We start from the raw sequence: 20,193 nt of genomic DNA on the forward strand, positions 1-20,193 counted from the left end.
ACTAAATTCTCCCTTTATTCCCAGAAAATTCATGATAAGGTGCTTTAGTGTGAACCCTATCATCATCATCATCATCATCATCATCATCATCATCATCATCCTCTCATTGTTGTTATGTTAGGCTATTGTAGTCTCTTTAAATCTGGAAATTGATATCTTGCAATTCTGAAACATTTCTTTATTATGTCATTGATAATTTTCTTCTCTCTATTTTCTCTATTCTCTCTTTCTCTAAAACTTGTTAGCTGGATGTTGGGCCTCCTGGAATGTTTCTCTAATTTCCTTATTTTTTTTACTCCCATTGTCCATCTTGTTCTACATCTTGGGACATTTCTACCAACATAACTATTCAGCATTTGTATAGAATTTTTTATTTGGTTAGTGTGTTTAATTTTGTTTTCTTTTCTTAGAATCCTTTTCTTGTCCCACTTCTCTTATGTTTCAGCATCCTGTTCTTGTTTTTTCTTATTGTTCTTAAGGATATTAATCCTAGTTTTCAAACTTTTCTTCTATTATTTGCATTGTTTTTGTTTCTTCTGGGTTATTTTGTTTGTCTGTTTATTTGTTTGTTTTAGACTCTTTTGCAGCCAAATCATTAGCCATTACCTATGGATGGATGTAGATCCCTCCCCATAGAAAATTCTCTATCCAGACAAATTGACTAACTAGAGATCCTGCTTGACACCCTGAGCACCAGGCTTTCCCTTCCTCACTCTCCTCCGTGGCCACTCCTGAGTGGGGCTGTAATGATGCTGTCATCCATCTGGTGCCAGCATGTGGTGCAAAGTAATCTATAAACCATTCATTAAGTTATCTTCCTCAATCCACTACTTATTAGGAGGTCTGGTGAGGCCATAGATATGAAGTAAGGAAAGGGAACAACATAGTAAGAGTGGGGGGTATGGAACTCACTGCTTTATGACCTTCTCCAGAGCAGTCTTATCTGTACCATTTTCATCTGATGGTAGTTGAAGCAGTAAAAAGCCGAGTGGCAGTCGTGTGTGTGTGTGTGTGTGTGTGTGTGTGTGTGCGCGCGCGCGCGTGTGTTTGTGGTGCTTTTCAAATGGTGGGCCTTTTCATCGGAACATGGAGAAATGTTGGAACACAGCATTGGAAATGCCAGTTTCCAGAGTCTTTTTTTCTGGGAAGCCTGATAGCCTTATGGGGGTTCCATTATATGTGATAAGTTCCTTTTCTCTTGCTGTTTTCCAAATTAGTCTTTGTCTTTTAATATTCTGATTATTACATGTCTCAAGAGTAATTCTTTGGGTGGATCTTGCTTGAGGTCCTTTGAGTTTCCTGTACCCGAACGTCCATATCTCCCTCAAGATTTGGAAGTTTTCAGCTATCATTTCTTTAAATAATTTTCTGCCTTTTTCTCTCTCTTCTGTTTCCGGGACTTGCATGATGTGAATGTTCATTTGGTTGATGGTATCCTATAATTCATGTAGGCTTTCCTTCCTCTTTTTATTCGTTGTTCATTTTGTTCACCTAACTGGCTAATTTCAAATTATCTCTCTTCTGGTTCACTGAGTCTTTCTTCTGCATCTTCATTTTATAAATGAATAAGCTAGCACCCAGTATATTATACTAAGATAGGCAGTTTCTCATGGAAGTGTGACTAGACCACAGGACCAGATTTCATTTCATTTGGGTCCCAAGGAAGAGTTGGAGGATCCTGGTGTGAATGGTCGAGGCCAAGGATGTTATTTATTTATTTATTTATTTATTTATTTGAGAGAGAGACAGAGAGAGAAACATTGATTTGTTGTTACACTTATTTATGCATTCATGGGCTGTTTCTTGTATGTGCCCTTACTGAGGATCGAACCCATAACCTTGGAGTATTGGGATGATGCTCTAACCAACTGAGCTGCCTGGCCAGGGCCAGTCCAAAGATGTTTTATAACTTTGGTGTAAGGGAGTGGAAATTTGGTATAACAAAGAGTAAAGCGGTTGAGAGTGACTGGTTTGCATTAGTTTCCCCTAAATGACTGACTGGCGCGGGGCTACCTCTTACTTAGTGACACTTTGGATAATTGGGGAAAACCACTATATATCAGCTTCGTTCAAGGCTTTAGATTCAAGTAGCTCTCTTCTTTCCTTGATGAACTTTCCTTAGACATGTTTCTCCTTGTCTCTTCTTGTCATCAGAACACCAAGATCTAGAGAACTGATATTAAAATAAGAGCTTGGAGCAGGATGTTAAATAGGTTTTAACTTGTTTGTCATTCCATTTAATATTTTATAGTTATTTATTGGCTGTTTTGAGAAGGACCCTAAAGATTTATCCAAACTCATTAAGAAAAAAAAAGTAATATGATAATTAGTAACGTATTTGGACATGGCCAGTGTTTTAGGTGTGTTCCATAGAAACAAACTCTGAGACTCAGAGACTTGCTTGCAGGAGGTTTATTAAGGAGTTTATTCAAGAACAACATTTGTAAAGAAATGAGGGAAGCAATATGAAACATTGCAGTTGCTACAAAGTCCTTAGACAATTGTATGGGGGATCTCTAGAGCTAGGTTGTCCCAAATGAGACAAAGTGCCAGGCCTTAGCACTAATCTCTTCCTCCTATTTACACTAACATTGACACTGGTGGGCTGAAACTTTGGGCAAGGTAGCTCCCTTTGGGCAAAGCCATTCTCAGAGAAGATGCAATTATGAGCCATCAGTGGCCAACACTTGTGACAGCTAAGTGAAAATATGCATGGGTCCTGAAAGGGGAATCTGGGTAGTTTACCTCAGTATTCACTATGGCCACCAAAGAGGGAGTGGCCAGGCATGTGAGAGATATTTGTCATTCTGGACTAGGGAAGAAGGCAAAAAAAATTTCCTGCTACTTAAAGTGTGAGCCGTAGGCTAGAAGAGCAAGATAAGACCATGCAACAAACAAGGACCACTTAAGCTCACTAGAGGACAATACTAAGTTTTAGAACCCAATGTTGTTGTTGTCATAGTATTCCTGTGCTTGGTCTTGTCTGTTGTGCATATACCTCCCTTGGAAAACTCACATGGGATGGCAGCTGCTTCATTAGCAACCGGAGAGGATTTAGGAATTCAGGCCTTGAATTCTGGTCATCTTTCTCAATACCTTTCCACATTAGAGACACGAATAATACCTATTTAATGCCAGCTCATCATAACTAATGATATGATTCTCCTTTGCCTACTATACCCTGCCTCTCCTTCATTCCTCCTGCTCTGGAGGTATACAAGATGGAAGGTGCCAAGGCCCCAGCTAGGCTTTCATCAGAGTCTACATTGACTGCAGAAGAAGCCCAGAAGCTGCTGTGAATCTAAGTCCGGAAGAGGGAGGGTCATTTGAAGTCTAAAAGTTCTCTATTTATCCCCCCCAAAAATTCCTTAAATCTTCTCCCAAATCTTTAACTAGAGGAAACCCAAAGTATAGCTTATCTGTGGGGCCAGAGTTAGAATCAGAATGTTCTACAGTTACATCACCCAGGTGAAGTTATACTGTGTTACTGCCAAAATTTCAACATCCCCCCCACCTAAATAATGGATAAACTCACTAGCAGCCTGCCATTTACATTTTTTTAAACTTTATTTTCTCCCTGATTAAAAAATCATAGATCTAAATATGAACACTAATATTCTAAAGCTTCTAGAAGTAACCACAGATAAATATTTTTATGACTTTTGGGTAGGCAAAGATTTCTTTGACAAGACACAAAAAGTCCAGAAGACAAAATTGAATATTAGACTTTATCAAAATTGAAAACATCTGCTCATCAAAAGACATCATTAAGAATGTAAAAAGATGTAGACTTGGAGAAAATGTTTGTAATATACATATTTTACAAAGGTCTTATATCCAGAATGAATATATATATATATATATATATATATATATATATATATATATATATGTATTCCTACACACCAATACTAAAATGACAAACAATTCCATTGAAAAACAGCAACAGACTTGCACTTCACAAAAGAAGATAACTGAAAGTCTATACAACATATGAAAGAGCCCTCAAAATCATTATTCATCAGGGAAATTCAAATTAAAATCACAGTGAGATACTATGAAGACCTAAATGAATAAAATTAGAAAGACTGACAATAATATGTGATGACAAGGATATGGAGGAGCTGGGACTCTCATACAATACTAATGGGAATATAAATGGTGCCACCACTACAAAAAGCTATTTGGCACTTTCTAACAAAGTTAAACATATGTCTACCTTACAACTCAGCAATTCCACCTCTTGTGTATAACTATAAACGAGTGAATATGTGCACATAAAAATTGTATGTGGATGGTCATTGCAATCTTATTCATGATAGCTCCAAAATGTAAATAAGCAAAATGTACACCAGTAGGAGAATAGCTAAACAAATTGTGGTACATTAAAGTTACACTGTCATATTTGCGTTTTAGAATTTGCTGGCAAAGTTCTAGATCTATGAGGATGGTTTGGATGTGGAAATGCAGAAGCTATTAAGGGGAGTAGACAAATTAGGGGACTCTTGACAAACAGGCAGGTTGCATGGAATTGGGGTAGAGGAAATATTTTGAGAGGTATTTAGAACAACTGGGTTAGGGGATGAAGGGGAGAAACTTTATCTAAGAACAGCTTCCTACTGAATTTACAACCCTAGCTATGCCATTGACTAATTACATGAATTTCAGGAAGTCTCAATCTATCAGGGCTTTAATTTCTAACCTTAAAGATTTCTCATATTGTCACCTTCCCCTCTTATATTAAAGGCAGGTAGATATCACTAACAAAACCCAGTCCCTTCCCCTGTTGAGCCAGGACAAGTCTCCAGGCAAGTACCACCAATGAGAGAATGTTGAATCTACATGCTTGCCTTGGGCATGATGATCTCCAAGTTTATTCCCAACTCTAATAGCATTATTATGAATTACATCATCACATTCTTCAAGTGGAAAGTGAAATTAGAAAAACTACTGCTTAATAAAGATCTGTAAGTAGTACTATACTTGAAATATATACTTGAAATAATGTGAGCTTATTTCCATGTTTGGGAGATTTTATTTTAATAACAGAAATTTCTCACAGAGTATAAATAGCAATCAACACTAAACAACAAAATTGATTTTTGGCTCCCATAATTAAAGAAGATGCTCAGTTCTTGTAGAATAAAACATGAGTAAATTTTCATGACTTTAGATTGCACAAGGTGATGGTTTCTTAAATATGACAAAACAAAAAAAACCGATAAACTGGACTTTATCAAATTAAAAACTTGTGCTTCAAAGGACACCATTAAAAAAGTGAAAAGATAACCCACAGAATGGAAGAAAATATCTGAAAAGGGACATGTATTGAGGGTATATAAAAACTCTTCCAACTCAACAATAATAAAAAGGAAGACAAATAACTCAATTTTAAAAATGGGTGAAGTATTTGAGTAGAATTTCTTCAAAGAAATAGATAAATGGCTAATAAGCCCATGAAAAGATGTTCAACATTAATTTTTAGGAAAATGCAAATCAAAACCACAATAAGATATCATTTCATTCATGGCTAATATTTAAAAAGATAGATAATAACAAGTCTTTCAAACAACCTTGCTATGAACTGGTCCAGAGCGTAACAGCTTCTAAGAGTGCTACTCAAATACTTCACCCATTGCTGAGGATGTGGATAAATTAGAACCCTCATCCATCACTGGTAGAATTGAGAAATAGTGCAGTCACTTTGGAAAATAATTTGGCAGTTCTTTAAAAGGTTAAACATAGAGTTATCATATAGCCTAGTAATTTTATTCCTAGGTATATACGCAAAAGAACTGAAACTATATGTCCACACAAAAATGTGTACCTAAATGCTCATAGCAGCATTATTCATAATAGCCACAAAGTAGAAACAAACCAACTATTGGTTTCTTTTTTATCCTCACCCAAGGATATGTTTATTGATTTTAGAGAAAGTGGAAGGGAGAGAGAGAGAGAGAGAGAGAGAGAGAGAGAGAGAGCGAGGATTCTAGAACAGTTTATGGAGGAGGCTGTTCTGAGATGCTGGTGGCTGATGCTGTGACACAACTTGCCAATAAAACACCAGGTAAAGAAGCTGTGGCAATGGAGTCTTATGCTAAAGCACTGAGAATGTTACCAACTCCTATAGCTGACAACGCAGGCTATGGCAGTGCAGATCTGGTGGCACAGCTCCCAGCTGCCATAGTGAAGGCAATACAACTGCCAGACTGGATGTGAAGGGAGGTGCTATGGGCGATACGGGAGTGCTGGGAAAAGCAGAAAGTTTCCCGGTGAAGTGACAGGTTCTTTGGAGTGCAGCTGAAGCAGCAGGGGTGGTTCTGCATGTGGACAACATCATCAAAGCAGCACCAAGGAAACGTGTCCCTCGTCACCGCCCTTGTTAAGCACTCTTAGAAGCTGTTACGCTCTGGACCAGTTCATAGCAAGGTTGTTTGAAAGACTTCGACTTCTTAAAGAATCGAAGTTTATCCGTAGTTCTTATATCCTTAAGTTTGGACATTTAGCTGACCGTTTATTTTTTACATGGATCTAACTTATTTGCTGTTCATTTTTTCATAAAATTCAGTTGTTTTCAAAGCCGATTTCTCATACTGTGCATCAAAATAAAAATTTGAACAATAAAAAAATATGTTATATAAAAAATATGCTGAGAAGCCATGAGAAAGGCTGAAGCAGGAGGAAAGAGGCACAACTTGCTTTTAAAAGCCACTAAGAAACAGTGTAGATTTGGCGTGGGAGGGAGAAGCAAGAATAAGTTCAAGACACCAGTCAGCAGATTTGAGCAATAGTCAAAGTAAGAAACCATGTTGCCTAAGACTGGGAATAGCTATACCAACAGAGACAGGTGGAGAATTGCGAGATATATTTTGAAGGTTTATCATACTAGATTTGTTTTTGGATTAAATATGGAGAGTGAGAGAGGAGGAGGTATTAGGAATGATTCATAAGTTTCTAGCTTTGGCAACTGAATGGATAGTGCTACTTACCCCTGGCGAAGATTCATTTATGTCTCACCAAAGCCCTATGAATTAATCATACTCTAAACATTTGAAATTGAGGATCAAAAGTTGTTGAATTAATTTTCCCAAAACAAACAACTAGTAAGAGATAGCATCACAGTTGTTCCTCTGTTCTAACAAAAGCCCATACACTTTCCACTGGGCAATCTGCTTCACGTGTTCTCTTAACTAGGAATAGTACTGTACCTGCAGATGTCTGTGACAACAAGAATTTGCATTTAAAGAGATAACATTTGGTCCTGGCTGGATAGCTCAGTTGGTTAGAGCATCAGCCCAATACTCCAAGGTTGCAGGCTCAATCCCCGGTCAGGGCACTAACAAGAATCAACTAATAAATACATAAATAAGTGTAACACAAATCAACGTTCCCCTCTCTCTCGCCAATCGATACATTAAAAAGAAAGAATATAGCATTTGCAGAAGATAAAAACCAACATTTAAAAAAAGTGAATTAATGTGCATCTTTGGCTTTTAAGGAAAAAAAGATGAATTTGCATACATTTGTTGCCTGATTGTTTACTAAGTTGAACTTTTCACATGTAAGACAATAAATTGTTATAGCATTCATGTGAGAAAAGAAAACAAGTGAATTACCATTTGCTGATTTATGGCATTTCTGATCACGGAGTGTTTGAATTTAGAGAACAGTTCCACAGTTCAGTAGGTTAGATATACGGCTTTTGGTTCTTCGACAGCTGAAAGTATTTGTTCTCTCTCAATGCTGTTTTTTAGTGCTTTCCCTGACTTGGCACGATTAGCTTCTATTATTAACTTTCACATGCAATTTTGGACAAATATTTTATTCTTAGGCTGACCAAGAAGAAAGAGATCCCAGAGGCCCTAACTCTGCTCCCTACATATTAGTCAAAGAGAAAGGGCATTCTCAAGGGGAAATGGGGTCAAGGATTCCGAGAACTGAGAAGACATGAAGAAAGTGGGAAAAGAGCTTCACAGAGAAGCAACCCAAGGAAGCATTTACCACATAAGGGTATTGGAGAGGCTAAACGACCTGTGCCCAGTGCCATCTGTCTGGCACCGTGCTGCTGAAGCCTAAAATTGTGACCTCAAACTTAAATCACTTTAAAGCAAAGTTCCACAACCTTTTTAAACCTCTGTTCTCTTAGCTAAAACTCCAGATTCTCACAGTCTGTATTCTCTACCAGCCGAGATTCAGAAATAGAGTCCTGGGGTTATTTTTCCACCAGCCAAGATTAATTGACCTTCACTGTTGGCACTATTACTTTGAATTTTTTCTGTATAAATGTGTATTATAATATTGAGTATGGCCTTTTCAAACAACAATCCACATCTGCTTCTCTAGTCCCAATAAAGAGAGCATTTCTCTTCTTGTTTTCTTCCCCTCTCTCCTTGAAGTTTGAAAATCAGGAATTAAGGAATTATCAGTAGTTTCACAGTTGCTACAATGGAGAACAGAACATTAAACTCCAATGGTCACTTTCACATTTAGTGTAGAGGCATATATCAGAGAATGCCTAAAAGAGGGATCCCTGGCTGGGTAGCAAAGTTAGTTATACCATTGTCCCAATACACCAAGATTGTGGGTTTGATCCCAGGTCAGGGCACATACAAGAATCAACCAATGAATGTATAAATAAGTGGAACAAATTGATCTCTCTCTCTCTCTCTCTCTCTCTCTCTCTCCCTCCCTCCCTCCTTCCCTCTCTAAATAAATAAAATAAATAAAGAAAGAAATAAGGAGGGATAATAGGTGACAACAAGTTTTTATTGGAAACAAAGAAAAAGATGGTGAAGGACATCAGGAACTTAAAAAAAAAAAAAAAGAATACTAGAAACTCAGAAAATGCAGACTACGATCTTCAGTCATCCAAGTTCCAGGAGATTTGCTGACCTTCAACCGTAGAACCAGGATAATGTAGAACCAGGATGGTAAAGACCAGGATGACACATAGCAGACCATCATTTGACTAGTTTTGGGATCCTTATTAAAATGGACTGTGCTGGGCTGCACGTACAGAACTTTTCAATCCCCTCTCCTTGATCTCCTTGTTCTGCTTTCCCTCTCCCTCCTTATAAAAACCTCTGTGTGCACAGAAATGTTGAGATGGGCTTTTCCCAAGAGTCCTCCATCTTCTTGAGATGCCAGCACTGAAATAAACTTCTTTCCTTTTTTACCAGCACCTGTCTCACAAGTTTGGCTTTTGTGGTGACAGGCAACCAAACCTTGATTTCGGTTACAATTTTATTCTCCCTCTGCTGTAGATATATCCTGGGAGCATAGTAAAAGGTTTCTGGCTCAGTCCATTTGGGTTTCTATAACAAAATATAGATTGGATAGCTTATAAACAACTTGGCTGGGAAGTCCAAGATCAAGGTGTCATCTTCTTATGAGGGCCCTCTTCCTGTGCCACATCTCACAGTGTCCTCACCTGGTGGAGGGGCATGGGATCTCTCTTGATTCTCTTTTATAAGACACTAATTCCACTAGTGAGGGCTCTTCTGCTGACTGGAACACCGCCCAAAGTCCCCACCTATTCATACCATCACCTTTGGTGGTTAAGATATCAACATGTGAATTTTAGGGAGACATAAACATTCAGATCATGGCATAGTTTTCCTTTCTGGAGTAGAATTAAAGAAGTATGTCCCATCTGTCTCCTGACTTTAGTATCTGGAGGGTTCTCTTTCCAGAGGTGATTGAAGGTGCTAAAAACCAGAGAGGACAATGTGTGGAAGACAAACCGGACCTGCTTCATCATTTTACCCCTGCCAGTCCTGCTGTAGGAACAGTCATGTACCATTAGCACAAGAACAACCAGCCTGAATCAGTGTGGCACAGGACAGAAATGGCCCAATCTGGGAGTTGAAATGATGTTTGTCAGAGGCCCATGTGGCTCTCTTATCCTTTCTCCCCATCAGTTTCTGTCATCTCTTTTAGAAAAGCAAAAGGTTGCAAAGGTTGAAGGGACTGACGTTAGAAGTGGAGTCAGGTAAGGCTGGAAAGGAAGTCTGTACTTCCTCTGCACCATTTTACATGCTGTATATGCATTTATTTGTTGAAAAAGAGGAAGGGAATCACTTCTTGCTGGAGCTTTTTATCAGTTCATATTTCTCTGTTCCTTGAATGCACCCAATACTTTCTGCCTCAGGCTATGAAGTTCTCTGCTTTGAACTCTCCCATGTTCAAGCTCTGTAAAATATAATTTTCCATAGCCAAAACCTTAAAAAAAATTTTTTAACTATGAAGAATTTTAAAAGACAAATTAGAAAGAATAGTATAATAGTATAATACACACAGTAATGGGCTAAATGGTGCCCCGCAGAGGTTATGTCTATGTTCTAGCCCTGGGAATCTATCAATGTGACCTTATTTGGAAAGAGGGTCTTTGCAAATATAATCAAGTTAATCTTGAGATGAGATCATCCTGAATTATCTAATCCTATATAATAAAGATGTAATATGCAAATGGTTGTTACATAACGACCGACCACGTAAGGACTGGATCACGGATCAGCAGGAGGGTGGGGCAGTGAGCTATAACGAGCGGCGGAGAGCTACAGGAGGGGACAGGGCAAGAAGCTATGAGGGGGCAGGGGGTGGGGGGGTGGAAGGAGCTACAGGAGGGTGGGGCAGTGGGTGGAGAGCTACTGGAGGGTGGCAGCGGGCTACTGGCGCACAGATTCATGTGCAGGGCTATTAGTGCTCTTATAATAGAGACAAGAGAAACACAAGCACAGGAAAGAAGGCTATGTGACCACGGAGGCAGCCACAAGCCAAGGAACACGTGGAGCCATCAGTAGCTGGGAGAGGTGAGGAAGGATTCTCCCCTAGAGCCTCCAGAGGGAGTGCAGCACAGCTCTGCTGATACCTTGATTTTAGATTTCTGGTCTCCAGACTGTGAGAGAATAAGCTCTGGTTGTTTTAAGACTCCAATTTGGAATAATGTGTTATGGCAGCCAAGGAAACTAATATATCCCACATACCCATCATGCAGATTCAAAATCATTTTGTTACATAATTTTGTTACATTTGTTTTGTGGACAAAGAAAGGGGTTCTATGGAAAGTAACCTCATTATAAACTCCTAACTGGGCAGATCATGGTGGGTAGTCACACCCCAGGCATTTAACTTATTTCCTTCCTTCCTTCCTTCCTTCCTTCCTTCCTTCCTTCCTTCCTTCCTTTCTTTCTTTCTTTCTTTCTTTCTTTCTTTCTTTCTTTCTTTCTTTCTTTCTTCTTTTCTCTTCTCTCTTCCTTTTCTTTTTGGCGCCATCTCGGGCAGAGCACGAGTGCCTGGTATTTCACTTTTTAGTAAAAGGTTTATCTTTGCCTTTAGCAAGCCCTGTCCATTATTTCTGTGCATCTAGGTTAACACATCTTCGGTATAAGCTATAACTACCTTCAAGAAAGCACGTAATCTTGTTAACTATCCTGTAATCTAATCCCCTCACTTTTTTACCCCCCTCCATATAATCTTCTTTATATTCCCTCCTTAATCTCAAATGCATAAAAGAAGTTGCAAAACTGTTATTCTCCAGAGCATTTGAGATCTTGCTCCCCAGCATATGTAGTTAGTTTGGTTCAAATAAACTCTGATAAATATTCTCTATGGGTTTGGACATTTCTTAAGTCAAAAATTTCATTTCTTTCTTCCTTCCTTCCTCCCCCATCACTCTCTCCCTCTCTGCCTCTCTCCTCTTTTTCTTTAAACTGAAATGTTTTAAAGCATATTCCAAATATCGTGCCATTTAATCCTTAGATAATTTAGTGTATATCCCAGAAGTTATGAATATTTTAAAATTTAATCACACTGTTATCATAACAATTAACTATATTACAATCAAGTAGCTAAAAATAAGTTCTTAGCATCCAAAATGTCTTATAATATTTCTGTAATCCTGTTAGATTTCTCACTCCTCTCTGAATTACCTTTTGTTTTCTCTTATCTTTCTAGATAAGAAATGCCTGGGATTAAACATACCATTACAGGTTTGGCTCCTAGGTATATGGGTGGTGAGTATCTCAATGCTCTTTCCCACTCCATGATGAAAAAATTATTGGAATTCTTTATCTGGTTAAAAATAAAGATTTATTTTTTCTTTATTATATGAGCCTTTGTCTAGGATTGATATTCAGAACCTCAAAGTCATGTTGGAGATGAATGAGAATAAAGTCATGATACAAAAAAGTAAGTTGGCTTCAAGCTGTTTTCCTCAAATGTAGAAGAGTTTTGCTTTGAAAAATGAAACAGAATTTTAAAAGGTGAAACCGGGAAGTTACTCTGCATTGGCTTTAAATAATTTCCTCTTACAAGTTTTCCCTTTCTCTGAGAAATTTCTACACCAGTTTTTTTTAAAAAATATGCTCTGAACAATTGCATTTGGCAGTAGTTTCAAAGAGAAGTATGGTAGCTGTAGACTGGATTCAGGTGTTTGCTGTTATAGAGGCATACCCTTTTGGTACTTTACCTGTGTTCCTAAAATTACTTTTTGAAGGAGATTAATATTTATTATTTCCATTGTCCTTAATAAAAGGGGTTAAGGGCAAATCATTCTTATGAATAAGGAGGACTGGCAACCTTTTAGGGCATGTGGTATGAGGGGTACAGATAGGATTTTTGCCTGAAAAACATACTCTCCACATCCTAGGTTACTATATTAGAAGCATCTTCATTCTAAATTTGTCAAAATTTAAATATTTCTTGGCATGTTCTGAGATATGTTAGTGATGGGAGCAAGAAGGTCAAGGTTACTGTGACTGACCAATGACTGAGACCTAGACTTGCAAAAATTGGGTACTGAATATTTTGAGAAGAGAGGGTAGTGCCACCAAGAGGGGAGAAAGGCAACTTGAATAACAGAAAAGCGTGAGGGTACCCAAGATAAAACCCTCCAGCTTCCTCTTTCATTGTTCTTTCTTCAGACCTAGTGTCCCTAGTCTCACGGCTGCCATGGCTACCAGGGCAATTGCTGAGTGCTAACCTTTTCTGTCTAAAACAGAGGAAGCTCATCATCTAAGTGAGTTTAGTCAGATCTTGAGATCTAGCCAAGTGACTCCTCCTTTACTCATATAAGTTCCATGAATGGCTCTCTTTCAACAAGGCAACTGCACCTCCCTCCTACAGACTTTGAAGCACTTGATTTATGCAACTTGTTTGTTCATGCTTAAATGAAACCTTTGGCAGAATAGAGAAGCTTGTGCAACTCTCTCTCTTCCTGATATTTTCTTCTATCATAACCCAGTCAAGGGGAAGGAGGAATGCATCTGACATGCACACAGTTGTAGCATAAAAAGTTAGGAACTAATGAGACAGGACAGAAAGAAGTTAAGGAAAAGTCCCAACAAGTAGAATGAAGAAGTAGGAGCCAACATCCTCTCACCAGAGCCTGAACCTCTGGGCATGATCAAAGAGAAACAGTTTAACGGCAGGAAAACCCCTGTGGTGGTTGTAGTGGTCAATGACAAGACTGGCTAGGACCGGATCAATCCAAGATGAAGGAAAAATTGACCAGAGACTGTCCCCAAAGCACATTATACCACCATTATAATAAAAACCTTACACCACAAGTGGAAGGGGGAACAAAGGGATGAATGCCATGACACTTCCAGAAAGGACCATGTTAGGAACAAGGCCCCCTCCCAACCAGAAGGCAGAGTCAGAATTTGGCACCACAAAGCTTGAAAACATCCCCCTCCTCCCCACCCCCAATACATAAAATCCCAAGAACTGACCACCTATACAAGCTCACTCTTGAGTTGGCTCACATCCACTGGGAAGCGTACTTTCTGCTTCTTTCATAGTAGGGCCCGTGCCCTGGCCTCTTTCTTTTTCTCTACTTGAATAAAAACCAGCTTTATTCTCACTTTGATTCATCCATAAAAACTTTCCTGGGTGAGTCAAGGACCTGGAGGTACCCTGGTCGCCTGACACGTGAAAGGTCCGGGACTGTGCCAAAGCAAGACCAATTCTCAGCACAGGAGCTGTCTGGTAACACTAAGAATGATGTAGCTTGAATTTCAACACTTGTCTAACTTTCTTGGTAACTTACTGTCTTAGTTTTACCAGAAAAAAACACAAGAACATCGGAGGAAATGAAAGTTTCTGGCACCTCAATCTATGAAAAACATAAAACATAGCCCAGTTCCTAGTCAAATTAACATAAACTCTCACAGTAAGGTTTATTTACTATAGTTCTTATTATCTAAAATACCATGTCCCCCTTTCAGCAAAAAAATGACAAGCATGCTAAAAAACAAAACAAAACAAAGGCAGTCTGAAGAGACAATAATAATCAGAAGTGGACTCAGATGTGATACAGATTTTGGAATTATCAGATAGGAAACTTGAAACAACTATGATTAATATGTTAATGGATTTAATAATATAAATTGACAATATGGAAGAACAGAGAAATGGAAACCTTAAAGAATAAAAAAAGAAATGCTAGAAATCAAAAGTATGAACAGACTAAAGCCTTTGATGGGTTTATCAATAGACTGGACACAGCTGAGCTGAGAAAAGAATCAGTGAACTTGATGATATGTCCATAAAAATTTCCCCAACTAATATATAAAGAGAACAAAAAATGAAAAAATGAACAAAAATCAGAATAGAATATACAGGAATTGTGGGAAAATACAAAAAGCATAACATATGTATAATTGGAATAACAGAAGGAGAAGAAAGAATAAAAATGGCAGAAAAAATATTTGAGTTAATAATGGCTGGGAATTTTTCAAAATTAATGACTGACACAAAACTGCAAATCCAGGAAGCTTAGAGAATATAAAAAATGAAAAATACCAAAAATCTACACCTAAGAATATATTTAAATTGCAGAAAACCAAATACAGAGAGAAAATCTTAAAAGAAGCTGGGGTGGGGGAAATCTTATTTAAAAAGGAGCAAATATAGGAATTATATGTGACTTTTCATCAGAAACCATGCAAGCAAGAAAAGGGTGGAATGAAATATTTAAAATGTTGAAAGAAAACCCTACCAACCTACAATTCCATATCCAGTGAAATTATACTTCAAAAGTGAAGGGGAAAAAAATCTTAGACAAACAAAAATGAGAGAATTCATCACCAGTAGACATGCCTATAAGAGATTTATAGTTCTTCAGAGAGAAGAAAAAATCATTTAGGTTGAATCTCAAATCTACATAAAGAAAGAAAGTATATTGGAAATGAATAAGTGAAGGTAAAACAAGGTAGGATTTTTTATTCTTAATTTATCTAACAGATAACTGTTTGTTCAAAGTAATAACTGTAACAACATATTGGATGATTATAGCATATGAATAAATGAAATCCTATATAATAAAAGCCTAATATGCTAAGTGTCCGGTTGACTGGTCGGCTGTTCAACCAATTAAAGTGTAATATGCTAATGATATCTAAAGCTGCTCAACCGCTCACTATGACGTGCATTGACCACCAGGGGCAATTGACACTCCGACCAGTAGGTTAGCTTGCTGCTGGGGTCTGGCCAATCGGGACTGAATGAGACAGGCTGGACACGCCCTGGAGCCCTCCCGCAGTTCCTCCCTGACTGGCCAACCTCCTGTGTCCCGCCCCAGCCCCAATCATGCACCAATGGGGTCCCTTGGCCTGGCCTGCACTCTCTCGCAATTCAGGACCCCTCCAGGGATGTCACACAGCTGGTTTCGGCCAAATCCTGCAGGCCAGGCCAAGGGACCCCATTGGTGCACAAATTCGTGCACCAGGCCTCTAGTCAATGATATAGGAATCAGGAACACTCTATAAAAAGCTACCTGCACTATCCCTGAAGCTGAATAACATTATTTGAAAGTGGACTTAGGCTAGTTGCAAATATGTGTTGCAAACTAGGTCCTCCACTAAAAATACTTTTTTTTTTAAAAGGAAATATAATTGATATTCTAAGAGAGGAGAGAAAATGAAGTTACTTGATATGCTCAATTAAAATCAGAGAAAGCAAAAAATAAAGATAAGATTAAAAAAGAAACAAAGAACAAGTGCAATCAACAAAAAATAGTTACAAACATGGTAGATAGTAATCCATCATTTTATATATGAACTAGTGGCCTGGTGCATGAAATTCATGCACAGCAGGGGGTTTCCTCAGCCCAGCCTTCACCCTCTCCAATTGGACATCCCTCTTGCAATCTGGGACCGCTGGCTCCTAACCACTCACCTGGCTGCCTGCCTGATCACCCCTAACTGCTTCTGCCTGCCTGCCTGATCGCCCCTAACTGCCGTCCCCTGCCAGCCTGATCTCATCCCCAATGGCCCTCCCCTGCTGGCCTGATCTCGCCCCCAACTGCCCTCCTCTGCTGGCTGATTTGGTTCTGACTGGTCGGTTTCTATGCCAGCCAGCATCAAAAGCTCCGCCTCCTAGGCAGCCATTGGCTCCTCACAGTTGACCCAGATTTGGTTCTTTTTTTTGGGGGGTGGGGAGAGGGTGGGCTGTTTATTAAGTGGTTATTACAGGGGTCAGACCACATAAGTGGTGTCAGCCCTGGGAATGTGACCTGTCAATGTTGATCACAAAGACCCCAAGGCTGGTCCTGGTGAGCCCCAAGGTCAGAAATGAAACTGAAAGGCCTTGGTCACATGCTGCTTCCAGGCATCCAGGCTGGGCAGCAGGAAGGAGATTCTCATGACGTGCCAGGTCTCCCCATTGAACACCACCGAAGTCTGGTAGGACAGCAGCTGCACGCCTGCCTCTGCCAGGAACCCAATCATGGTAGGCAGCATGGCAGGGTTGGAGGGCTGAGCCTGGAACAGGAGCAGGGGCAGACCCCTGCGGACAGGCACTTCTGGTCTGAAGGCAGCTCCGTTGAGTGCCTGCAGCACAGGTGTGGTGCCCTGGATAAAGCCCACAGCCTGGTAGGGGGCACCTGCCAGGGCCACACTCAGGAGGCCTTCCCCGCATCCTTGCTCTCTTGGCACAGTGGGGTTATGGGAGGTGGTTACATTGAGGCCAGCCTCCTTCACCAGTAGCTTGGCGTTCACCAAATTCACATCCGCATGATTAGAAGCATCTTTAAGGAGGCCGACAATGACTGCGGGGCTCAGGCAGTTCCCTGCATTCTTCAGGGATAAGCCCTGCATTACCACCTGGATGGTCCCTTTGGGGGACCCTGCCCAGGGTCACATCAGAGTTCCCAGAGCTTCTGCCAGATCGATCCAAGGTTTGGTGTAAGGAGAGAAGGCACTGGTAAGGGCCTGGGCGTTCACGACCCCTGCGAGGGCTCTCCCCTTCACCATGTCCATGAACTGGACAGCAATCTCCTCCCCGCAGCAGCTCTGGGCCTGCTGGGTGCTGGCGCCCAGGTTGGGGCAGCTGATGACATTCTCGTGGTCCTCCAAGGCTGGTCCCAAGGCAGCTTCTCCGTGAACACGTCCAGCGCTGCGCCCGTGCACTGTCCCAATTGCAGGGCCCGGAGCAGGGCGCCCACATCCATGATCCCTCCGCAGGCGCAATTCACCATGCGCACGCCCTTCTTGCACAGGGCAAAGGTGCTGTCGTTCAGCAGGCCTGTGGTGGAGGGCAGGAGAGGGGTGTGCACAGTGATGAAGTCACAGAGGGGTCAGATCTCCTCCAGGGGCAGCTGCTGAATGCCGAAGGAGGCCAAGACCTCTGGTGAGATGATGGGGTTGTACCCTACAGTCTTCATCCCGAAGGACTGCATCTGGTCGGCCACCTCTCTCCAAATCCTCCCCAGGGCAAGAATTCCCAGGGTCTTTTCATTCAACTCGGTTCCCATGAATTTCTTTCTGTCCCATTTGCCATCCTTCATCGAAGCCGTTGCCTGGGGAATCTGCCTGGCCAGACACATGATCATCCCACAGGTGAGCTCTGCAGCACTAAGACTGTTCCCATTGGGAGGGTTCATGACCAGGATGCCCTTTCTTGTGGCAGCCTCCAGATCCATGTTGTCCACGCCAGTGCCGGCCCTGCCCACCACCTGGAGCTTCTCTGCTGAGTTGATGACATCCACAGTCACCTTGGTGGCCGAGTGTAGGATAAGGCCTTCCCAGTCCTGCAGCTTGGCTATCAGCTCCTCTTTGCTCAGGTTCTGCTTCTCCACCACCTGCAGCTCTCCATCTTGCAGGATTTTCCGGCAGCAAGGGTCCAGGCTGTCACTGATGAGCACTTTCTGTAGATTTGCAAAGGCCATTGCTGGAGCTGGCTTCGGGATCCACCACTCTCCCTGAACAGAAACACCTCTAAGACCCCAGATTTGGTTCTGATTGGTCAGTTTCTATGCCAGTTAGCGTCAAAAGCTCCGCCTCCTAGGCAGCCATTGGTTCCTCACACTTCACCCAGATTTGGTTCTGATTGGTCAGTTTCTATGCCAGTCATCGTCTCTGGGCCTATCAACGGGGCCTGATCAGAAAGGCGGGGCTGATCAGCAGCCTCTGTGGAGTCCTGGAGAGAAATAGAGGCGGGGCTGCTGGCCAGACTGGGAGAGAAAGAGAGAGGCAAGTGCTGGTCAAAAGCTGCCACAGAGGCAACGGATCAGTCCCTGCTTCTCTCTTCAGACCTCTCTCTGCCCTGATTCGCAGCCCCCTCAGTAGTCAGTGCTGGTGCACTGAGCCTGCAGTGGATGCACTCAGTGCTAGGTTGCCACAGCAACCCAACACTGACTTCTGGTTTGGTCCAGCTTCGGTCTAATTGTGTTACACCCTGGCTCTTTATTATAGAAATGGTCCAAGAAACACTAATTGGAAAACAGAGACAGTCAGATGGCTTAAATAATAATGTGGTAGGCAGTTAGACAGACATGAGTAGATCAGGGATGATGGGCCAGGTACAGAAGGTCACCAGGGTGGAAAACCCCAGGTGCCTAGCAATGGACAATTGTAGAATGGGACCTCACCTCCCCTAGGTTTGGACCACCTGACCTATCCTCCCTAGAGATAACATCTCAGTTCTATTTCAGCCCCAGGCCCAGTAAAGCCACAAAACCAGGTCAGTGACCTCATGGCTGCCCTTAGGACTTTCTGCATTGAATAATGACCCCCTGCCCTGGCACTGACCAATCAATCAGTGGAGACCTAGACCCTGAAAAGACACACCTGGAAAGCTGCTGAATATTCTGTTAAGATTTTCCCCTGGGACCTCCCTAAAAGCTCCACCCTGAAAACCCTTAGGACTGAGGACTCAGTGCACTCACCCTCCCTGGAGCATGCCTGCACCTTTCCCTTTTCCTTTTTCCTTTCTCTTACTCTTCTCCCTTTCCCCTCCCATTACCTTCCTTATTCTCAAAGGAAGGGCCCTAAGGAAGGTGCCTCCATAACTCATTTCCTCAGCCCATCTGTTCTACAGATTACTTCTTCTAACTCTGTAATTTACCAAATAAATGTTCTCTTACATTTTGGGTCTTGATTCTGAATTCTTTCCTAGCCAGAAGACAAGTACTGAGGTTGCTGAACCCAGGTTTAGTCAGACCCCTGGTGCCATTCCCACCACCTACAACAATCAGTAAGACCCAACTATAAGTTGTCTATAAGAAACCCACTTTAAGTATAAAGACATATAGGTAAAAAGTAAAGGGATGGAGAAAGCTATAAAATGCCAACATTCACCAATAGAAAGCTGGAATACAATAATAATTCCAGACTTCAGAATAAGGAAAGGTATCATGGATAAAGAGAGGCATTACATAATAATAAGGGGGTCATTTCTTTAAGAACACATAATCCATAATATGTATGTACCTGACAACAGAATCAAAATACATGAGGTAAAAACTGACAGAACCGAAAAGAGAAATAGATGAAATCTACTGTGATAGTTGGAGGTTTCAACACCCCTCCATCAGTAAAAAATAGGCCCAGCTAGCAGAAAACCAGTTAGGATGTTGCTGAACTGAACAGCACCATTAATCAACTGGACCTAAATGACATTTGCAAAATATAGATTAGCCTTACTATAGACAAAATTGGAAATATGAAAATATATACTTGGGAAACCAATAACATCTGCCAAATCAATATACAAAAGAGTTCTTTAGTTAACAAGTATATCTATTTTTACTCTACCTAATAATTTTTACAGATTTCCTTTAAACATTTAAATTATGAATTCATTTAGAAGTTTCTAGTTTACCTTCTCAGAAATAGAATTGTGAAATAAGTCATCATAACCCCTATAAATGTTCGGAAAAGTGAACTCCAGAAGCACCAGTGGATGTCACTG

The 20,193-nt window shown here is 40.8% G+C and overlaps 1 pseudogene across 1 annotated transcript; it reads right to left on the reverse strand.

Moving 5' to 3' along the window:
* Positions 1 to 16,568: 16,568 nt before the first annotated feature.
* On the reverse strand, positions 16,569 to 18,169 carry LOC307103591 (D-3-phosphoglycerate dehydrogenase-like; annotated as a pseudogene). The gene has a single exon. The product of its transcript is annotated as a D-3-phosphoglycerate dehydrogenase-like (transcript).
* Between the last annotated feature and the right edge of the window lie 2,024 nt (positions 18,170 to 20,193).

Source organism: Cnephaeus nilssonii (assembly GCF_951640355.1).
Source record: "Cnephaeus nilssonii genome assembly, chromosome: 7".
NCBI classification, from domain to species: domain Eukaryota; kingdom Metazoa; phylum Chordata; class Mammalia; order Chiroptera; family Vespertilionidae; genus Cnephaeus; species Cnephaeus nilssonii.